The 21357-nt window shown below is 39.9% G+C and overlaps 2 protein-coding genes across 2 annotated transcripts in view; one reads left to right on the top strand and one right to left on the bottom strand.

Moving 5' to 3' along the window:
- Positions 1 to 12965, bottom strand: part of B3GNT5 (UDP-GlcNAc:betaGal beta-1,3-N-acetylglucosaminyltransferase 5) — a 32286-nt gene extending 19321 nt beyond the window's left edge. Inside the window, exon 1 of the mRNA XM_063442726.1 lies at positions 12754 to 12965. The gene's annotated coding sequence lies outside the window, so the exon portion shown is untranslated. The remainder of the gene's footprint in view (positions 1 to 12753) is intronic.
- MCF2L2 (MCF.2 cell line derived transforming sequence-like 2) overlaps positions 1 to 21357 on the top strand; it is a 446256-nt gene that overhangs the window by 255776 nt on the left and 169123 nt on the right. The window lies entirely within an intron of this gene.

Here is a 21357-nt window from a genome sequence, read left to right as displayed (position 1 = left end):
GGGCAGAGCCAGCAGAAATCAAACACAGCTCTGGCCAATCAGCATCTCCTCATAGAGATGACTTGAATCAATGAATCTATGAGGAAATGTCAGTGTCTGCATGCAGAAGAAGGAGATACTGAATGTTTGGATGCATTTTAGGCAGCCATGACCCAGGAAGGATCTCTAACAGACATCTGAGGAGTGGCCAGTGAAGTTATCACTAGGCTGTAATGTAAACACTGCATTTTCTCTGAAAAGACAGTGTTTACAACAAAAGCCTAAAGGTAATGATTCTACTCACCAGAACAAATTCAATAAGCTGTAGTTGTTCTGGTGACTATAGTGTCCCTTTAAAGGGACACTATTGTCACAAGTACCACTACAGAATAATGTAAACACTGCCTTTTCAAAACTGGCACGGCGTAGGATATAAGGCGAGTAAAATCACCTTTTCAAAAAGGGAGGCAAGGGAACTAGGAATCTAAATACAGATTTTAAAACTATAGTGTTAGGAATACATGTTTGTGTTCCTGACACTATAGGTTTCTTTTAAATTACTGTTTAGACAGCTTAAGTTACACTTCCCTTCATGTACCTTGCCCAGCCTCCCTAAATACTTCCTGTAAAGCAAGATCATGAGTTCGTAACTCCTGTTTTGTTAATAGTCTTCTAGACCCTGCAGTAGCTTTAGGTGTGTGATTAATGTTGAATTTACAGAGCAGAAGATTAAAAAAAAAAAAAAAAAATCATCTAGTGCAAGTTAATGTCACGGCTCCCAGTGATTCTGCTGGCGTGGGTGCACATAAAGTAAGCAACCACCCTGACAGAAACAATTCTTACTTACCTTGCTCGCGGCAGATCAACGCCCGACCTCCCTCCAGTCCCCAGCGGGTGCGACGCTCTTAGGATTTTTATAATAAACTTACCTTCACCCACACCAAAGATGGCGCCAACGTGCGTGCGACATCAAGTTGTAAACGTGCACAAACGTTTTGGGGTCAGAGGTTGGAGGCAGCCAATTGAGGGGTATTTAAACCCAAATTACCTGTCAGTGCCCTGTCGTGGTTTCCCTTTGATGGTTATCCAAGAGTGTGTTCCTGATCGTGTTTTCTGGTTTTTGACTTTGGCTTTGTTCCGACTTCCCTGATTTTTGGCTTTTCCTTATCGCTGTTCCTCGCTCTGTGTTCCTGAACTCGGCAAGTATTTTGACTATTCTCTGTAACGTTAAGTCTGGCCATTCTATGGTCCGGTTAGAGGTTCTTAGTCCTAGGTGTGATACAATTCTGCGTGCTGGATCAACAGTAATCCTGAAAGTTAGAATCTGATCCTCACCCCCGCCCCCCCCCCCCCCCTACTTTAAATAGATGATTTTACTCACTTTTTCCCAGCGCTGCACCAGTCCTGTTGTGGCTGGCCCCACCTCCTACCTTTGACTAGCTCAGCCAATCACAGGAAAGCACTGTGAGGCTATTGTGCATGTGCGGCAAAGGCTGCACTGTGCCAATCAGCATCTCTTCATAGAGATGCATTGAATAATGCAGAGCACAGAGACGCTGAATGTAGGTGCACTGGACTAGGATGCACCTCTAATGGTCATCTGAGTGACTGCCACTAAAGGCGTTACTAGGCAGCAGTTTAAACACTGCAGTGATAGGACATAGACACCAGAACAACTACATTAAACTGTAGTTCTGGTGAACATAGTGTCCCTTTAACCTGAAGTTGTTTTGTGTATCTCTTTAAATTTGCATACCAATTTCAATTACGACGCAACATGCTTCCGTGTAAGAGACCACACTGGCTCAATTCTGAACCCAGCCAACTCAGTGATTTTATTTGAAGATTATGTATGACCAATTTAGTTGTGTAGTTACATTGTTTTGAGAGTTGGTGCCTCACTCAGAGGATGGAGTGTATATGGCACTAAGCAGCTTTAAAATGCTGCTCAGAACGCTTTATTTAAAAGTTTATATATAAGAACTTGCTCTAAAGTGCTTTACAATTTAATGGAAAAAGAAGAGGAAAAAAAAAAACACATAAGGAGAAGTGAAACTTGCCTGTGAGCTTCAAACTCCTGCAATGTACTATGAAAGAGGAAGTGTGAGTTTACAATCTAGGAGATAGCAGAGCAAATTAGGATTTGACTACTGCTCCTTCGGATATAGTTTTTGTCCATTTTTCTGAGTCCCTTAAGATGAAGACTCAAGTGTCAATGAGCCCATATAACCTAGTCAGCTGCAAGACATATTTGCTGCAACATTTCATTTTACACTGGCAATTAAAGGAACACTATAGTCACCTTAATTACTTTAGCTAAATAAAGCAGTTTTAGTGTATAGACCATTCCCCTGCAATTTCACTTCTCAATTCACTGTCATTTAGGAGTTAAAACACTTTGTTTCTGTTTATGCAGCCCTAGCCACACCTCCCCTGGCTATGATTGACAAAAAAAATTGGTTTCACTTTAAAACAGATGTAATTTACTTTAAATAATTGTATCTCAATCTCTAAATTGAACTTTAATCACATACAGGAGGCTCTTGCAGGGTCTAGCAAGCTATTAACATAGCAGGGGATAAGAAAATCTTAATTAAACAGAACTTGCAATAAAGAATGCCTTAATAGGGCTCTCTTTACAGGAAGTGTTTATGGAAGGCTGTGCAAGTCACATGCAGGGAGGTGACTAGGGTTCATAAATAAAGGGATCTAACTCCTAAATGGCAGAGGATTGAGCAGTGAGGCTGCAGGGGAATGTTCTATACACCAAAACTGCTTCATTAAGCTAAAGTTGTTCAAGTGACTATAATGTCCCTTTAATTAAATGTTTTAATATGAAACATACAACTAACTGCAGAGAACACTTTACAAGTGTAATGACTAAAATGTGATTTGGAATTCATTCAAAAATGAATTTAAACGTACATTTTCGCTTGAGAGCAACTTCTGTTAAGACACATTTTAGTGAATAATCACAATGAAAAACCAGACACATGGGGAAAAATTTAATATATAAGTGCACCAACAATCAGAGGGAGTGTCATGTTATAAGCAGTATATTCATTACACCACATGGGAACAGTTTGCATATTCAAGGCAGTGACACCATACATTTAAAATTAAGATTATGCTTAAAAAATAACATGCATTGCCTTTATGGTGAATCGGATGTATGCATGGTGTTATCAAGAGTAAAGATCTAAAAGAGGTAATGTGAGCAAACCCTACAGCTGTGCCGAAACGCCTACAAAGCATGTCAGTGAGAACTACTTCTGTGCCATGTGTGCCACACTGCTGGAGTAAATGCAGAGGGCATGTGTACAGTATTTTATCCATTAGATGCTAAAGCAGACATGTGCAAGCCCAAGGCATGGCAAAGTTGCTGTGAAATTCAGCAGAAAAAACAAACAAACAACCCACCACTTACATCCGCTGCATTACTCACTCCAGTACTGTATGCGCTCTGGAAGTGACAGTTACACTTTAAATAATACTATTTTTTAATGCTATAGAGAAGCAAAAGTTTTCACTCTCCCTCATCAAATGATTTTTTAGATTATAGATTTCGCCTTCTTTTGCTCTCCTCGTCTCTGTTTATACAGCTTTTATATTTAGGCAATGGTTTACTTGCTTTTCTAAAACAATTGAAAAGCACTATTAAGTGAATAAAAAAAAAAAGGAATCACTGCAAATGAGAGCACAAACTCACACCAAAATGATGCTTGGGTAGCAAAGAAGTACAATTCCTTCTTTGAAATCACAGATCTACGGGGTACCCTAAGAGCAGCAATGATTATTTGCAAAGTTATGAAGTACTCTGGACACAGAGAAACAAAGCAAGGTGCATGCTGTACCATAACATTCACAACTAGAAAAGCTACAATTTCTGGGGAAATTGTGTGAAGTGTTCTTGCCTCCACCAGTAGTCTACAACTGGAGTGGGCGGAGTAACTGTTATTATTTATTTATATAGCACATTTAATTGCAACGTTGTTGCCCAAAGTGCTTCACAGTTACATTAACCCCTTCAGGACGGAGTCAATAGTACACGTTCTGATCAAAACAAAACGTAAACAAAAACTGGAATTTGCGCTATGTGTCTGTTCAACCGTAATTCACCTCTTTCATATTAAATGCACCCACACTTATTATATATAATTTTGTTCAGGAGAAACAGGGCTTTCATTTCATATAAAATATTTATATATGAAACAATTTATTATGAATAAAATAAAAACTTTTTAATTTTAAATTTTAATTTATTTTTTTAATTTGTAGTTCCGCCTCACATTTTAGCTGTAAATGTCATAATACTGTTAGGTGTTACTGCAACAAAATGCACATATTTGTAATCAGCGATGTCTCACGAGTACAACAGTACCCCCCATTAACAGGTTTTATGGTGTTTTGGAAAGTTACAGGGTCAAATATAGAACGTTCCATTTTCAAATTGAAATTTGCCAGATTAGTAATGTTACCTTTGAGACGGTGTGGTAGCCCAGGAATGAGAATTACCCCCATAATGGCATACCATTTGAAAAAGTAGACAACCCAAGGTATTGAACGTGGGGTATGTTTAGTCTTTTTTAGTAGCCACTTAGTCACAAACACTGGCCAAAGTTAGCGTTCATATTTGTTTTTGTGTGAAAAAAGCAAAAAACTAATATTTGGCCAGTGTTTGTGACTAAGTGGCTACTAAAAATGACTGGACATACCCCATTTGCAATACCTTGGGTAGTCTACTTTTGCAAATGGTATGCCATCATGGGCGTAATTCTTATTCCTGGGCTACCATACGGTCTCAAAGGCAACATAACTAAACTGGCAAATTTCAATGTCAAAAAAATGAAATGCAAGCCTTATGTGACTCTCTAATTTTCCAAAACACCATAAAACCTGTACATGGGGGTACTGTTATTCTCGGGAGATTTCACTAAACACAAATATTAGTGTTTTAAAACAGTAAAACATATTACAACAATAATAGTCCATAAAAGTGACGTTTGTTTGTAAAAAAATGCAAAAAACATCACTTTTACTTAAAATATCATCATTGTAATACAATTTACCAGTTTTAAACACTAATATTTGAGTTCAGCAAAGTCTCCCGAGTAAAACAGTACCCCCTATATACAGGTTTTATGGTGTCTTGGAGAGTTACAGGGTCAAATATAGGGCTTGCAAATTAAATTCTCTGCACTTTCTCCCTGTGTTGTCAGGCATGTCAATCAAATTTTAATTAATCAAATGACATAATTATGTTAAAAAATTACTTAAATATACACGTAGAATTTTAATATACCGTATATACTCGAGTATAAGCCGAGTTTTTCAGCCCATTTTTTGGGCTGAAAAACCCCAACTCGGCTTATACTCGAGTCAAGGTCTGTATTATGGCAATTTGCATTGCCATAATACAGACTGGGGGAGAGGGGGGCTGGCAGCTGTACTTACCTGTTCTGCAGCTCCTGTCAGCTCTCTCCTCCTCTGCGCCGTCCGGTCAGCACCTCGGTCAGCTCCCAGTGTAAATCTCGCGAGAGCCGCGGCTCTCGCGAGATTTACACTGGGAGCTGACAGAAGAGCAGAACGGACGGCGCAGAGGAGGAGAGAGCTGACAGGAGCTGCAGAACAGGTAAGTACAGCTGCCAGCCCCCCTCTCCCCCCCACTGAACTGCCACTGGACCACCAGGGAAGGAGAGCCCCCCTCCCTGCCATATATCAAGCAGGGAGGGGGGACGAAAAAAAAAAAATATAAATAAAATACGAAATAATAATACAAAATTAATAATAATAAAAAAAAATTACTAATAACAAAAAAAGGGGGATAAGGACCACTATGGGAGGGAGGGAGTGGGATAAGGACCACTATGGGAGGGAGGGGGGGTATAAGGACCACTATGGGAGGGAGGGGGGTATATGGACCACTATGGGAGGGATGGGGGGGGATAAGGAACACTATGGGAGGGAGAAGGGGGATAAGGACCACTATGAGAGGGAGGGGGTGGGATAAGGACCACTATGGGAGGGGAGGGGGAAGTAAGGACCACTAGGGGAGGGGAGGGTAAGGACCACTAGGGGAGGGGTGAGTCAGGACCACTGGGGGGGGGTGAAGGAACACGGGGGTGGGGAGGTAAGGACCACTGAGGGAGGAGGAGGGGAAGTCAGGACATATGGGGGGGGGAGGGGGCGGCAACATTTTTTTTGCCTACGGCGGCAAATATCCTTGCACCGGCCCTGCACACACTGCATTCACACACTGCATTCATGCACACACACACACTGCATTCATGCACACACACACTCATACACACACGCTGCACTCATACACACACGCTGCACTCATACACACACACATACGCACACACTGCATTCATTATACACACACTGTAAATAAATATTCAATTAATATATTTTTTTTAGGATCTAATTTTATTTAGAAATTTACCAGTAGCTGCTGCATTTCCCACCCTAGTCTTATACTCGAGTCAATAAATTTTCCCAGTTTTTTGGGATAAAATTAGGGGCCTCGGCTTATATTCGGGTCGGCTTATACTCGAGTATATACGGTATATGCATTTATAGGTATTTAAATTCTACGTGTATACTAATGTAAATATATATATATATATATATATATATATATATGCGCGGTTATTTGTATTTTATATATAGATATATATAGAATGTCATTCTAAGTGTATTCTGTTTCATATATATATATATATATATATATATATATATATATATTAATAACAAAATACAGTTAGAATGAAATTATATTTCAATATTGAAATTTTGTTTCAATATTTTTATTTATTTATTATTGTAATTATACATATATATATAATATATATGTAGATCTATTATATATATATATATATATATATATATATATATATACATATTATATATATGTAACATCATTCTAAGTGTATTTTAATGCTAATATATATATACTTATATTAATATTAACCCCTTATGACCGGAGAGCGTACTATTACGTCCTTTTAAAAGCGGCTCTAAACGCCGCAGGGCGTAATAGTACGCCCTCCGGTTTTTTGTAACTTACCCGGTCGCCGGCGATCCCACGCCGGCGATCGCGGTTGGGGGACTCCCAGGGAGCCCCCCGCGGCACATCCGCCCTCCAGGAGCCCTCCCGGCCATGTGAGAGTGAGGTCCTTGCGAGGTCCTCACAATCACATGGCCGGGTTAGCTGCCTGCTGCATTGCCAGCAGGGGGACCAACTGTAATGACAGTTGGTCCCCCTGCTGGCTGAAAATCAAATAAAAAAAATGTTAAAACAGTGTAAAAATAAATAAATTATATACATTAAATATATATATACATACACACACACACACATACACTGTCTAGGTGTATTTTAATATATATATATATATATATATATATATATATATATATATATAAATATCAAATTACACGTAGACTGATATTGATTAAATATATATAATTATTGTTATATATATATATATTTATAAATAATATAAAAAAATAAATATGTAAATACGTAAAAAAATAAAATTAAAAAAATTAAAAATAAAATATTAAAAAATATATAGATGTGTTTTATTTCGTTCTAACTGTATTGTGATATTAATATATATATATATATCAAAATACACTTATAACGAAATAATATATATCTATATACATAAATATATACATCACTATATATATATATATACACACATATATATATATATACATATATATACATATATATACACACACACACACACACACACACACACACACCTATATATAAATAAAAATATTAAAAAAAATTATATACATACATACATACACACACATATATTAATTCTACACATATTTATGTAATAATTTTACATAATTAGGTATCCTAATTAATTACAATTAGCGGGACCTGCCTGACAACCCATGCCGAAAGTAAAGGGAATTTAATTTGCTAGCACTATATTTAACCCTATAACTTTCCAAGACACCATAAAACCTGTACATGGGGGGTACGGTTTTACTCGGGAGGCATCGCTGAACACAAATATTAGTATTTCAAAACAGTAAAATGTATTACAACGATGATATCGCCAGTAAAAGTGACGGTTTTTGCATTTTTCACGCACAAACAGCACTTACACGGACGATATTATTGCTGCAATACTTTTTACTGTTTTGAAACACAAATATTTGTGTTCAGCGAAGTCTCCCGAGTACAACAGTACCCCTCATGTACAGGTTTTATGGGGTTTTCAAAAATTACAGCGTCAAATATAAGGCTTATGTTTCATTTTTTTCACTTTAAAATTCGCCAGATTGCTTACGTTGCCTTTATGACCCTATGGTAGCCCAAGAATGAAAATTACCCCTATGATGACATACTATTTGCAATAGTAGACAACCCAAGGTATTGCAAATGGGGTATGTCCAGTCTTTTTTAGTAGCCACTTAGTCACAAACACTGGACAAAATTGGCATCTTTTGCATTTTTCACACACAAACAAATACTAACGCTAACTTTGGCCAGTGTTTGTGACCAAATGGCTACTAAAAAAGACTGGACATACCCCATTTGCAATACCTTGGGTCGTTTACTATTGCAAATGGTATGCCATTGTGGATGTAAATTTATTTCCTGGGCTACTATACAGTCTCAAAGGCAACATAACCAATCTGGCGAATTTCAATTTCAAATGTAACGCGCTATATTTGACCCTGTAACATCCCAAAACACCATAAAACCTGTACATAGGGGGTACTGTTTTACACGTGAGACTTTGCTGAATACAAATATGTGTATTTTATTGCAGTAAAAGCATACAGTATTATGACATTGACAGTTAAAATGTCATGTAGAACTAAAAAAAATGAAAAAAAAAATCTTATTTTCTCCCATTTTTTTCATATTAAATTATGTTTCATAGCTAAATATTTGATATTAAATGAAAGCCCTGTTTCCACTGAATTAAATGATATATAATAAGTGTGGGTGCATTTAATATGAAAGAGGTGAATTACGGTTGGACAGACATATAGCGCAAATGCCAGGTTTTGTTTACATTTTGTTTCGTTCACAACTTGTACATTTGGCTGCGGTGTTAAGGGGTTAAAATACATTACGTATGACGTTACATATACATATATATATATACACATATATATATATATATATATATATATATATATATATATATATATATATATATATATATATATATATATATATATATATATATATATACATATACATACATACATACATACACACACTTTTATTTTATTTTACCATGTGTATTTAATTTTTTTTTATACTTTCCTACCAGCAGGGGGACTGTCTAATATTTTAGACAGTCCCCCTGCTGGCAGATCCATAGCCAGCTATGGGGGCCATATGATCGCTCTTTGAGAGCGATCACATGGCCCCCGGGGGCCTCATTTGCCGGAGGGGGGCTGCCTGGGCTCTCAGGCAGCCCCCCAGAAGAGGATCGCGGCGGAGGTGAGTACATCTCTCCTCCAGGGGCTGCAAGCCGTTACGGCGTTCTATGCCGCCGCGACGGCTTTAAAGCCGCGACGGCATAGAACGCCGTAACGGCGTTAAGGGGTTAAAACATACATTTATAAAAACATTAGCAGGTGTACAAAAGGCCCTGTCTATGACATCACTTGCTGCTCCAGCCTGGCACAGGTCAGAGTATTTTGGCGGTTACCATCTTCAAACTGTCATATTTTAAAAACTATAAATCCTACAGCGAAGAGCTTTATATTGTGAGAATCACAAGACCCAGGTCTACAATTTGATGCATAGTATGTCTCTGAAGTATTATAAATGAAGGCACAGTCGAAGTTTAGAAATTGCCCTTCAAATTTGAGCTTTGTAGAGTGGAGTTTCAATGAATGTCAATGGACGGCGTTAGTTGCAAACAAATTATTATATTGTGTAAACTATAAGGACTATGGCTTAGTCGTGGACATTTTTAGTGGCAGCAGGGATAGCTGAACATTTTGATATAAGATTTGTGTAGGTGGGCTTGAAAATGAGGGAGTGGTGGCAGTTTAGAAATCATGTCCTGATTTTTCAGCTTTTGCCAGCTCCCACTCTAGTTTTGAACATTTTGCCATTCATTCCTATGGGAACAATTTCGCCACAAGAACGACGATATTCCGTGAACCATTCGGCGAAACGTTCCACAAAGTAATAGCAATCCAATCGGGAACAATCTGCACGTTTCTGTATATTTCTGTCTATGTAGTGTAAAAACTGTGGGAGGAGTTAGGGTGGTATATTTGGCTATAATAGGAATAAGAATAATATATATATATATATATGAGATAACATTAAGTAGTCTTGCTATGCAAGAACACTTAATGATGCACAGTTGCAGTATTGCCACCAAACTCAAAACAAGCACCAGGACTGAAAAGAACACCGGGGCAGTCCACACACTCAACTGGACCACTAGGCATCCAAGACTCTAACTCTACTAAAAATTCAAAAATATTAATTTTCTCATGTGGAGCGTTTACAAAAAAATTTAAAATAAATAAAGTTGAAGATGAAATAAAACCTGCATAAAAGTGAGCTGTCAGGGATTCATGGTAAATGTCAAATTTAAAAGCTGCTTTATCACCTTCTGGGGTTTTTGCATACTTTAGTTAGTCCCCCGATTTTGACTTTGCTGCTTGATGTTTGGTGACCGGAGGTGCAGGGTAAGATAATAACCTTAAGCGGTCCCTCACGGCGGCGGGGATCTTCACTCCATGGTTCTTCTTCGGCTTCTGACGCTTCATTTGCCAAAAGCCTATGTCAATACTGTACTCGTGCACATGCACAACATTGATGTCTATGGAGGATCCAATGAAACCATGGGGCCTTGGGGAGGCAAAGAATGACAAAACATGATGGCGTTTGCTCTGCCTATTAAGTTTTGTCAGGCGTAGGAAAAAAATAAAGAAGACAAAAAGTACACCCCACTTGGTCTTCTCTTTTTTTACTGCACTGGAATTTCAGTTAAACAAAATTTATGTTTGCCTGAAATTGACTATAAGGCAAAAATTGCCAGAAGAAAAACAGAACAGACATGTAGAATGTTTCCAACTCTGCTATTTTGACCTAAATTTAAAAATTTACTTTGAATTTCCGGCAATTCTCGCTTTAGTGAATAACCATGCACTGTATGACATTTCTTCCACACAGCAGACCAAATATCAATTACTGTACCAAAGTACGTTATCCAAATTAATCCCTTATTAAGCTTTATTAGCTCCTTGACCTTTCAGTTCATACTTGTCACTGTTGGAAAGAAGGCCTGGGATATCGAGCAAGTGGTAATAATGAAACCACTCTTACATAACAATCTATAATCGATTTCTTTTAGCGGTCTGCTCTTTGTTCAACTCACATAAGCTTGTTACGTATAGCTTTCACATGCTCCAAGCTGCCTTAGGGGCAGAAGCATTATGAAACATGACAATTGCAACAAATAGTAAAGCACCGCTTCACAAAATACATTATATAAATGAGCGCTTCTTAGATTTGCCAATTTTCCTGGGTATATCACTTCTACATGCAGATGGACAGCACATGAAGAGTGCTGCCCATCTGCATGGAAAGGGAAACCTCTTAATGAATTGCAAGAGCTGTTCTATGGAGGATGCTGCAGTCTCACAGAATCCGCCATAGACCTAATCACATCATTATCATGCATCCTTCAAAGAACAGCAGTGGTGCAGGTACCTGGCACATGAAGCACCAGGGGCTGAAAAAGATGGTGGTGTCCGTGAGGGATGTCTTTAGGTAGACATACATTTGTTGCACTTTTCCTTAAAAAAAAACGCATCAATTCGCCTGGCATGGAACCTTTTGCAGTTTGTTTTTAAAACTGATTGTTCAGTTTAGAGACAAAAAACAAAAATCGATTTTCCGCCAAAAGAATCGGTTTAAGAAAGAATGCAACAAACGCACATGTTTAAATTCAAGCAAGTCTAAACTTCCTATAGCCTCAACTTTTTGGGGACCTTGCGAAGTATCCAAAAAGGCCTCTAGAGATAACAGGGCTGCTTTCAGCAAAGAAAGACCAAAAATAAATATCCTTGCCATGTTTATTTACCTCCTGCGGTATGAGGTACCTATGGCACCAGCATGTATAAGGGACATGTAATAGTTCTGTCTTATACCAGAGCTACGACAGAAGCAGCATTCATAATGCTGTATATATTTTAGAGGGCTCACTTTGTAGTTATAGAAGTAGTAATATGACAGGGAAACCAACATCCACTATTCAGTAAAAAAATATCCAGATACTGGACAGAGCTCCACCTAAACAACATATTCTAAAACCAAAAAAAATAACATTAACATGGCAGTAGTTTCCAAAAGTTGTATTTTCTTTTGCCTCGGATAGGTATAATCAGACATACAAAGTGTGCATACGCAATCCATTGTCACTTATGACTCTTGCTTCCAAATTTGCATCTTCACATTTGGAGATAAATAAACAAACCAAAAAACAAAGAGGGGCGATTCAACAACCAATGATTCGAAGAGTATATAATACACAGTTCTAGGTGTGGGGCTCTGCAAAGTTACAGTGATGTCACCAGTTCCAAAATAAATTAGGAATGAGAGAGCGGTTCATACAGTGAAAGAGAAGGGTGAAATTAGATCCCCTCCACTCCCTCCCTTTGCAACTAGATGAATCGAATTTAGTTTTTCGTTTAAAAAGAGCCGAACACACAAGAATGTGGGTACATTGATTTGAAGTCAGTAAAGTGACTTACCAACAAGGAGGGCTTTCTGTGATTGTCTTGTTAAATATGTGTCTCCCGCTTGCTGCTGACCAGGCGCCTGGTTTGGGCGTGTGAACTAGCAGGCAGTGGGTCAGTCAGGGTAAGAATTTTGTTGGAAGTTAACGCTCGCTGTTAGCCAATGAGCGGAGAGCTATTGGACGCTGCTGGAACGCACACTCCCATTAGCAGGATACAATGTGCAAGAAACTAGCGAGCTCATTGCGCCCCATTCAGTAATAAACCAGGCGTTGGCTCTGCAACCATGTAATGAATGACTAATTAAACAACGGTTTAATGTGCCCGGAGACTTAAACCGATCGCTCAGAGTACAAAGTATTATTATTATTTTATATATATATATACACTTACAAGGTAAAAAAGGAACATATGTTCTGTGTGCGTTTATTAGCGTAGCAATAAAATTAATATTTTAAAAAAAAGTTTATTTCTTGATGTAAACCATCACATTCAGTTTCCTATCACAAGCTCACAGCTCGGCAATCATCGGAAATCATCCTCCATGGGGACCCCTGTGTCTATAAAGGCAGCTCGCCGAGGTAGGTCCTGCAAGGTAGATACACTTACCATCCCTCAGTTTATAGTTAGGGCTTCCTTGCAGCACTTGGACATGGGACCCCTAGGGTTAATTTGAGGCTTAGATTTAAGAAGTCTTTACAGATTACTGACCTGTAGGAAAATGTAACCTTACTTTTAAGGTTAGAATAAGCATTGAGAGGCTAAATCTAACCCTGAATGTGCCCTATCTATAAGCTGAGTGATGGAAAGTGTACCTACCTTGCAGGACCTACCTCGCCGAGCTACCTTTCCAGACACAGGGAGCCCGAGGAGGAGGATTTCCGATGATTGCCGAGCTGTGAGGGGAATACATTGTGACAGGACATGTACCCGCTGCAGAGCTCATACGTGGCCATATAGTGCTAGGCAGGGAGGACGGGGCGGATATTTTTCTGCTTACAATAGAAAGGACATAGTTAGCACGGTAATTTTCAAGGAAGTGATGACTAGCATTGGCACTCAGATTTTTGAGAACTACATTTCCTGTGATCCTCAGCCTGCCTGAAGATTAATTGAGCATCATGGAACATGTGGTCCCCACATACCTTAATTTAACCCTTTAAGGACACATGACATGTGTGACATGGCATGATTCCCTTTTATTCCAGAAGTTTGGTCCTTAAGGGGTTAGGGATAGGTGCCTTCTTGACTACATCCCCCTTAATGCTCTTATACCCATGGTGCTGGTAAAGCAACAGTGGAGAGGTAGTCCACAATACCTGGAGTGCCAAAGTTTGCCTACCCCTGGGTTATGGCCTATTACATTTTCATGGTTTGCTGAATTCATATCTTTTTAAATGCTGATGGATAGCATACGATAAAGGCTGTTCCGATGTATGTAGAAATTATATGCTGCAGGAGGCAACTTAATGCATTAGTCAGGGGAATGGGACACACACAAAAAGACACAGAAGGGCTGGGAAAGGGCTTAAGAGACCTATATAGGCTTTAATTTAGATGACTGAAATACGACTAAAACTATAATGGCTTGTTAGTCAAAAGACTGACTAAAACTAAATTGAAATTTGCTGCCAAAATTAACACTGCTTGCTGCTTTTGGCTTAAATGTAATATAAAACAGAGAGGGGTATCTTTCTGAACCCCCCACACACTTATTAACTCTTATTAGTGAACACATGGGCTGTGGACGGCAGCACTGTAACATGGTTGTGTGATACAAAAGCAAATACACAAAAATAAGCCCTGTGCTCAAACTCCCACTACTCCTGGGCGGCACTGTATGTACTACAGTCGTTGCTGCTGCCCAGGAGTAGTGGGAGTATGAGTGCAGGGCTTAATTTAATACAAATGATGTGTTTAGAATAACATGGTGGATGTGACGGTTGTGTCCGAGTCGGTGAGTAGTTACATTGTCTGTACGGGCACAGTATGCAGTAATAGAAATCTGATAAACCGTGTGTGGTAATCCACACATTGTAACTATACACAGAGCCATGTTAGCTGGGATATTGTACAGCTCATTGTATACAGCTTACTGCTTCCCTCACCAATGGGCCCAGGATGGTGCCCTCCTCAGAGCAGTAATGGCCCCGGATCGCCGGTTTAAATGATCCTAGCGAGCGCCAGACGTACCAACCTCCCTGCACTCAGCATGCAGGCTGTCAGAGTGGGGAACGTTTCAAAAAAGCAGCTGGTCTAACTGTTTGGAATGCTGGCAGCACTGTTAAAGCGGCGATGTCACTGGCAGAGTCTGAGCAATTTTTTTGCAAAGACTTCACCTGCCCCATTCATACCTGCATGTTGGCACATGGGGGACATAGTTAAAGGGGCAACCCAGACCCCTAATGCAGTTTAGCTAGATGAAGTGCTTTATGTGTGAAGAATGTGTCTGTCTTTTTCATTTTAGAAAATGTGCCGATTTCAATAGAAATGGTCAGTTTTATAAATTAACCTGGTTACATCCCCCTGGATGTCAAGCAGACAACAGGTCCTGTTATTTCCTGGTTGTTGTGAGCTAAACTCAAGAGGCAGCCATTGCTAAAAAAAAAAAAAAAAAAAACACACAAAAAAAACCAAAGGCAGCTTCTCTGACCATCTTCTCTACCGTTAGAGAAAAAAAAACTCACTTCAATCCACACTCAGCCCACAGTTATAAAAATGGGGGAGGGATAGCTAATCCGTATGTGTAGAAAACAAGCTAATAACCACCTTGTTAAATATGCCTATAAGACGAACAGTCTCTCACTATCCCAAAAAAGTGCTAAAATAAGTACTCCAAACAAGATAACCGAACATCTCCTTAATATAAAAAGTAAATATTTACAGACCTGACCAGTTGTCAGCTCAGTGCAAAAGTTACTCCCATACCACTGTGTTCTTATTGTTTTTTGTTAAATTACAGATTAAAATGTGGTGTAAAACTACAGATATATCACTTTAATGCCTTTTGAGTTATTTTCTTTCTTCCACTAGTCAAATTATAAACATGTTTGGGTGATCAGTTTGTCTTTTCTCTTCTGATGAGTGACTTTACTCGGGACTTGTTAAAATATGTGCAATAGGGGGGCAGAGCTATCTCTCGTCCCAACACCGGTGCAGTAATCTGCTCGAAATCGGGCCCCACAAGGCTATTTGTGGCAGTACTGGAAGCGCTCAACCTGTACTGATGGTGAGGAAAACTAAGAAGCCACGGTTTTCGGCTGATATTGGCGACTTAATGTGAAAGCCGCATTGTGCGGTTGGGACTTCACAGACAGCTCTGTCGACATCCCCCTTCACAGTCCTGAGACTCTGGGGTACAGAGGGCCTCCCTAGCCCTCACATCCGACTGCAGTCTCCTCTCTCCCAATCACCACTGAGATCCTCACTAACCTCCTCTCAGTCCTTCAAACACTCTCTACTGGGGGAGGGAATATGTAAGGGGGTTAAGCGCATGTCGCACAGCCATGGAGCAGACCTCTCAAACTCACACCGAACGTATCTTAGAGCTCCAGAAGCAGGTCAGTGACCTTACCTCAAGTCACATTGCTTTAACCCACAAACTGGCTGCCCTGGAAGACAAGCTGTGGTGGAAGCATGTAAAAATCAGCAGCCTCTCTAATGGTGTAATGGTGTACAATGGAATACAAATTGATGGCATGTTTCGCCTGCCTCAGCCAAAATTGCCACCGGCACAGCCACCACTGACCCCCCGTTTAAGTTCCAAAACAGGCAAGACAAAATGGACTTCCTGAGTGCTACTAAAGGGAAGAAGCCTTACCGGTTTGAGGACATAGACCTGTCCTTTTTCTCATACCTCTCACGCACAACCCTACAATGGAGAAACTTTCTCTGACCACTGACATCGACCCTAAACTCTAAAGGGGTGAAATACTGCTGGGGGTTGCCGTAAGTAGTCCTCATTGACCACCAGGACACTAAACACAGGGTGTTAGACACCTCCGAGATGGACATTTTCCTGACTGCCTTGGGCCTAACCTCTTCACCTGGTGCCACAGCCTGGGATCCTACCACAGATGTCCTGTTCGTTCCCGCTTCCAGTGGAGCCTCTGGGATGGTGGTCACCTGACTTTGCCACCATGATAATTTTTTATTTATTTTTGCTGTGTTCAGCCCTAAATTCATTGTTGTTTTATTTAACATTACTGTTCAAGCTCTACCTACTATGGCCTGAGGTTAACCCAGGCCGAGATCGGGATTTTCCCAGATAAGATAGATCCAATTTTGATATTCACATCCCCAGCTCCTATGATTCAACCCCATACTTGGCTTATCAGTGAGGAGCTGTTTATCAGTAAAATAAATCACCTATATATTTTTTTACAATCTGCAATATTGCTGGTGATTTCTTTTACTGTGCGGTCCCTGATGAAGTTCCTGTGTTGAACGAAACGCGTTGGACCTATTGCTGCACTTTTATATTTTATCTTTATGGTGTTGTTCCACCTTTTAAAGAGAATACAATTACGAATATTTTCTACTACTACTCACCTGGAGTCCTGTGTCCCATTGGCTGCTCGACATTTGCAAAGGATACCAGTATCCCCCCATATCTTCTGGGGTGGCATCTTGAATGCTCTTTTATCTCCACTATCTCGTGAGTGCATCCATTTAAGCGCACTATTCACTGTATATACTGTATCACACTATTGTTTTTTTCTTTGTATGTTCCCTCCATAGACTGTACAGCCGTATCCCATTTCTGCTTGTGGTTCTATACATCTGTGATAATTAGATTGCCTGGTGAGCCCAATTTATGGAAAAACTACTAAAGGAGAGTGTTCCACATTATTAAGCAGAGTACCATTTTCATGCAGTATGGGGAAGAAAAAGGATCTCTCTGCTGCCGAAAAAGGGTGAAATAGTTCAATGCCTTGGACGAGGTATGAAAACATTAGATATTTCATGAAAACTTAAGCGTGATCATCGCACTATTAAGAGATTTGTGGCTGATTCAGAGCACAGACTGGTTCGTGCAGATAAAGGCACATTGAGGAAGTTTTCTGCCAGATCCATGCATCGGATCAAGAGAACAGCTGCTAAAATACTATTACATAGCAGCAAACGGATATTTGAAGCTGCTGGTGCCTCTGGAGTTCCACGGACATCAAAGTGTAGAGTCCTCCAGAGTCTTGCAACTGTGCATAAACCTTCTATTCGGCCACCACTAACCAATGCTCACAAGCAGAAACGGCTGCATTGGGCAGAAAAATACATGAAGACTAATTTTAAAACAGTCCATTTCACTAATGAGTGCCGTGCAACCCTGGATGGTCCAGATGGATGGAGTAGTGGATGGTTGGTGGACGACCACCCTGTTCCAACAAGGCGGCGACGTCAGCAAGGCGGTGGTGGAGTCATGTTTTGGGCCGGAATCATGGGAAGAGAGCTGGTCGACCCCTTTAGGGTCACTGAAGGTGTAAAGATGACCTCTGCAAAGTATGTGGAGTTTCTGACTGACCACTTTCTTCCCTGGTACAGAAGGAAGAACTATGCTTTCCGTAATAAAATCATCTTCATGCATGACAATGCACCATCTTATGATGCAAAGAATACCTCTGCACCAATGGCTGTTATGGGGATAAAAGGAGAGAAAGTCATTGTGTGGCCTCCATCCTCCCCTGACCTCAATCCTATTGAGAACCTTTGGAGCATCCTCAAGCAAAAGATCTATGAGGGTGGGAGGCAGTTTACTTCCAAACAGCAGCTCTGGGAGGCTATTCTGACATCTTGCAAACAAATACAAGCAGAAACTGTCCCAAAACTCACAAGTTCAATGGATGCAAGACTTGTGAAGCTGCTATTAAATAAGGGGCCCTGTGTTCAAATGTAACATGACCTGTTAAAATGTTTAAAAAGTTAAAATGTTGTTATAAGTTTGATTGAAATAGCTTTTGATTTCAGTAAATATGCTGCAAACACAACACATGACAATTTTCAGTTCTTTACAACCTATAAAGTGTTTTGAAACTTACTGTGCGTAATAATTTGGAACAGTGCATTGTAAGTTTTCTTTTGTTTTTTTTAATTCTTTATTTTTGGTATGCAGGTAGTTACAACAGTGCCTGTGTCGCCACAACACCATTGACAGGCTCAATTTTCATAGACATATGATAGCAGTATTGTGGCAAGTTGGATATGCATACATTTTTTTTTAAGTGAAAAAGGTAACGATACAGCAAACAAGCTATTAACAATATGGTGTAAGCTAAGTTAGTGCGACTAGCTTGAGGCCTCATGGTGAGATCGACAGGCTTGTATACTTATGAGAAAACAGTAATGTACAATTCGCTTGTCGTGTCCTAAAGCGCACAACCTTTGGCTAACAAGACAGGCTAGGCACATGCTGGTTAGACATAGTGAGTTATTTGATTGGTTGTTTGGTAACGGTAAATTAGGATTAATGATTATAGTGAGTGTCATCGCTGTATATTATATGAAACTCTCAGGCTACTAAACAGCGTTTTTGTTAAGCTAGACATATGTAGAGTATTGCGAATTGCGCCTAGGGTGTAGAGCAGGCTAGTTGTTTAAATGTATGCGCATTTAAAACAAGGAAAAAAATAAACAACAAGCACATTTTTTGTATTAGAGACCTCAGGCTTGAACAAAGTAATAGTCAGTGATACGGTAGCACTGCAGTTGGTAAAACATAGGTTGTACTGGCTGACTATGTGAGTGAGAAGTATAAAAATAAACTAGTGCTTTACACATGTGACACATTAGTCAATTGAGAGTCATAACAGTTGACTGACTAAACATATCATGTGGTAGCTAATATGTGTGTGGTTATTACATTCCTGTTAAATACTGTGAGCTGCATTGTAATTTTTTATGTTTAAAAAAAATACTGTTATCATTAGGAGCTTTGTTCAATTAAATTTGAATTGTACTCTTAAAGGGAAAATCCAGTGCCAGGAAAACAATCCGTTTTCCTGGCACTGCAGGTTCCCTCTCCCTCCCACCCCCCAACCCTTAGTTGCTGAAGGGGTGAAAACCCCTTCGGTTACTTACCTGAGGCAGCGGCGATGTCCCTCGTCGCTGCTTCCTTCTCCACGCCGCTCCTCCTTCTGACTCCGTCGGCCGGTGGGCGAGACTGATCCCGCCCATTAGCCTGCGCATTAGCGTTTCCCATAGGAAAGCATTGAAAAAGATTTTCAATTCTTTCCTATGGGGAATTGAGTGATGCTGGAGGTCCTCACACAGCGCGAGGACGTCCAGCGACGCTCTAGTAAAGAAAATCTTTGCTTTGAGTCAGGAAGTGCCCTCTAGTGGCTGTCTAGTGGACAGCCACTAGAGGTGGAGTTAACCCTGCAAGGTAATTATTGCAGTTTATAAAAAACTGCAATAATTACACTTGCAGGGTTAAGAGTAGTGGGAGTATGCACCCAGACCACTCCAATGGGCAGAAGTGGTCTGGGTGCCTTTAATAGTTGATAACATGAGACTTATGCTGACTGTTATTTACATCAATTATTTAGGTAAATGAGAAAAATATCATTTGCATAATAATTTGGAACAGGGTGTATATAGCCCTTTGTAGTTGTTGCTGTGTTCTAGCTCCAGCATTACATGCCACCCTACGTGTTCCTACATGGCACATGTTTCTCAACATACAAAAAAAACCATAGTCAGTACAACAGTTTATAGTTTTTTTTTGTGTGATAATTTACGTTTTATTACGTTTTTTATAATCAAGATACAATTGATTCAGCGTAAGATTATATCATATTGCGATATAAAGCATATTTCTAACATGGATCACAAGCATCAATTAGTTTCTGTATATCATAACTAGGCAAGGATATACATAAGTGAAGTCTGAATCTAGTACATTAACTCAAGTATGTGATACGTTTAGCAGTATATTGTCTTCCTTGCTTGATAACATTAGCGAACTTCTAAAAGTAAAATAATGCAAAACACAACAGAAAGGAAAAGATATATGAATTACAACTCTGCTACTCTTCTATAATACTACAGGTAGGTACTGCCGTGACTGATCTAGCTCCTGCCATTCTGGGCTCTTTGTAGTTGGTTAGCTGGTAAGTTCAGACTTTGGAGGAAATACACTGGGTCTCCAGAGGAGGACAAAGACAGTGCAGTGTCCCCCCGTGGGACAGTCAAGAAGCCATCTTCTCCCCATCGATACTTGATCGCCGACTCCCTCAGTTGTCTAGCAATTGGGGCTAATTGCCTCTTTTCAAGAAGAACATCAAACGAAATGTCACTGTAAATCGCCACCGCAATGCCTTCAAACTGGATGTTGCCGAGTTCTCTGGAGCGATTCAGGATAGCTGTCCTGCAGGATATATCTTTAGTGATCACTATGGTGTCTCTGTATGCCTCAGGTGGGACAGTAGCAGCTTTGCAGACTCTGAATGCAGAAAGTGGTTTCTCTTGTTCAGCTTTTCCTTTAAGGCCCATGGAGATTAGTAGCCTCTGTATGAAGGGCAGTAAGGCGTCCCCTCCGATTTTTTTCTGTGTCTAGATTCAAGTGTGGACACTGTCCTAGTGAGCTATTGGACTTGTTGGGATAAATTGTCCACCTGACGCTGG

The sequence above is a fragment of the Pelobates fuscus genome, chromosome 2, assembly GCF_036172605.1.
Source record: "Pelobates fuscus isolate aPelFus1 chromosome 2, aPelFus1.pri, whole genome shotgun sequence".
NCBI lineage: Eukaryota > Metazoa > Chordata > Amphibia > Anura > Pelobatidae > Pelobates > Pelobates fuscus.
This window is presented reverse-complemented; position numbering and strand designations above follow the sequence as displayed.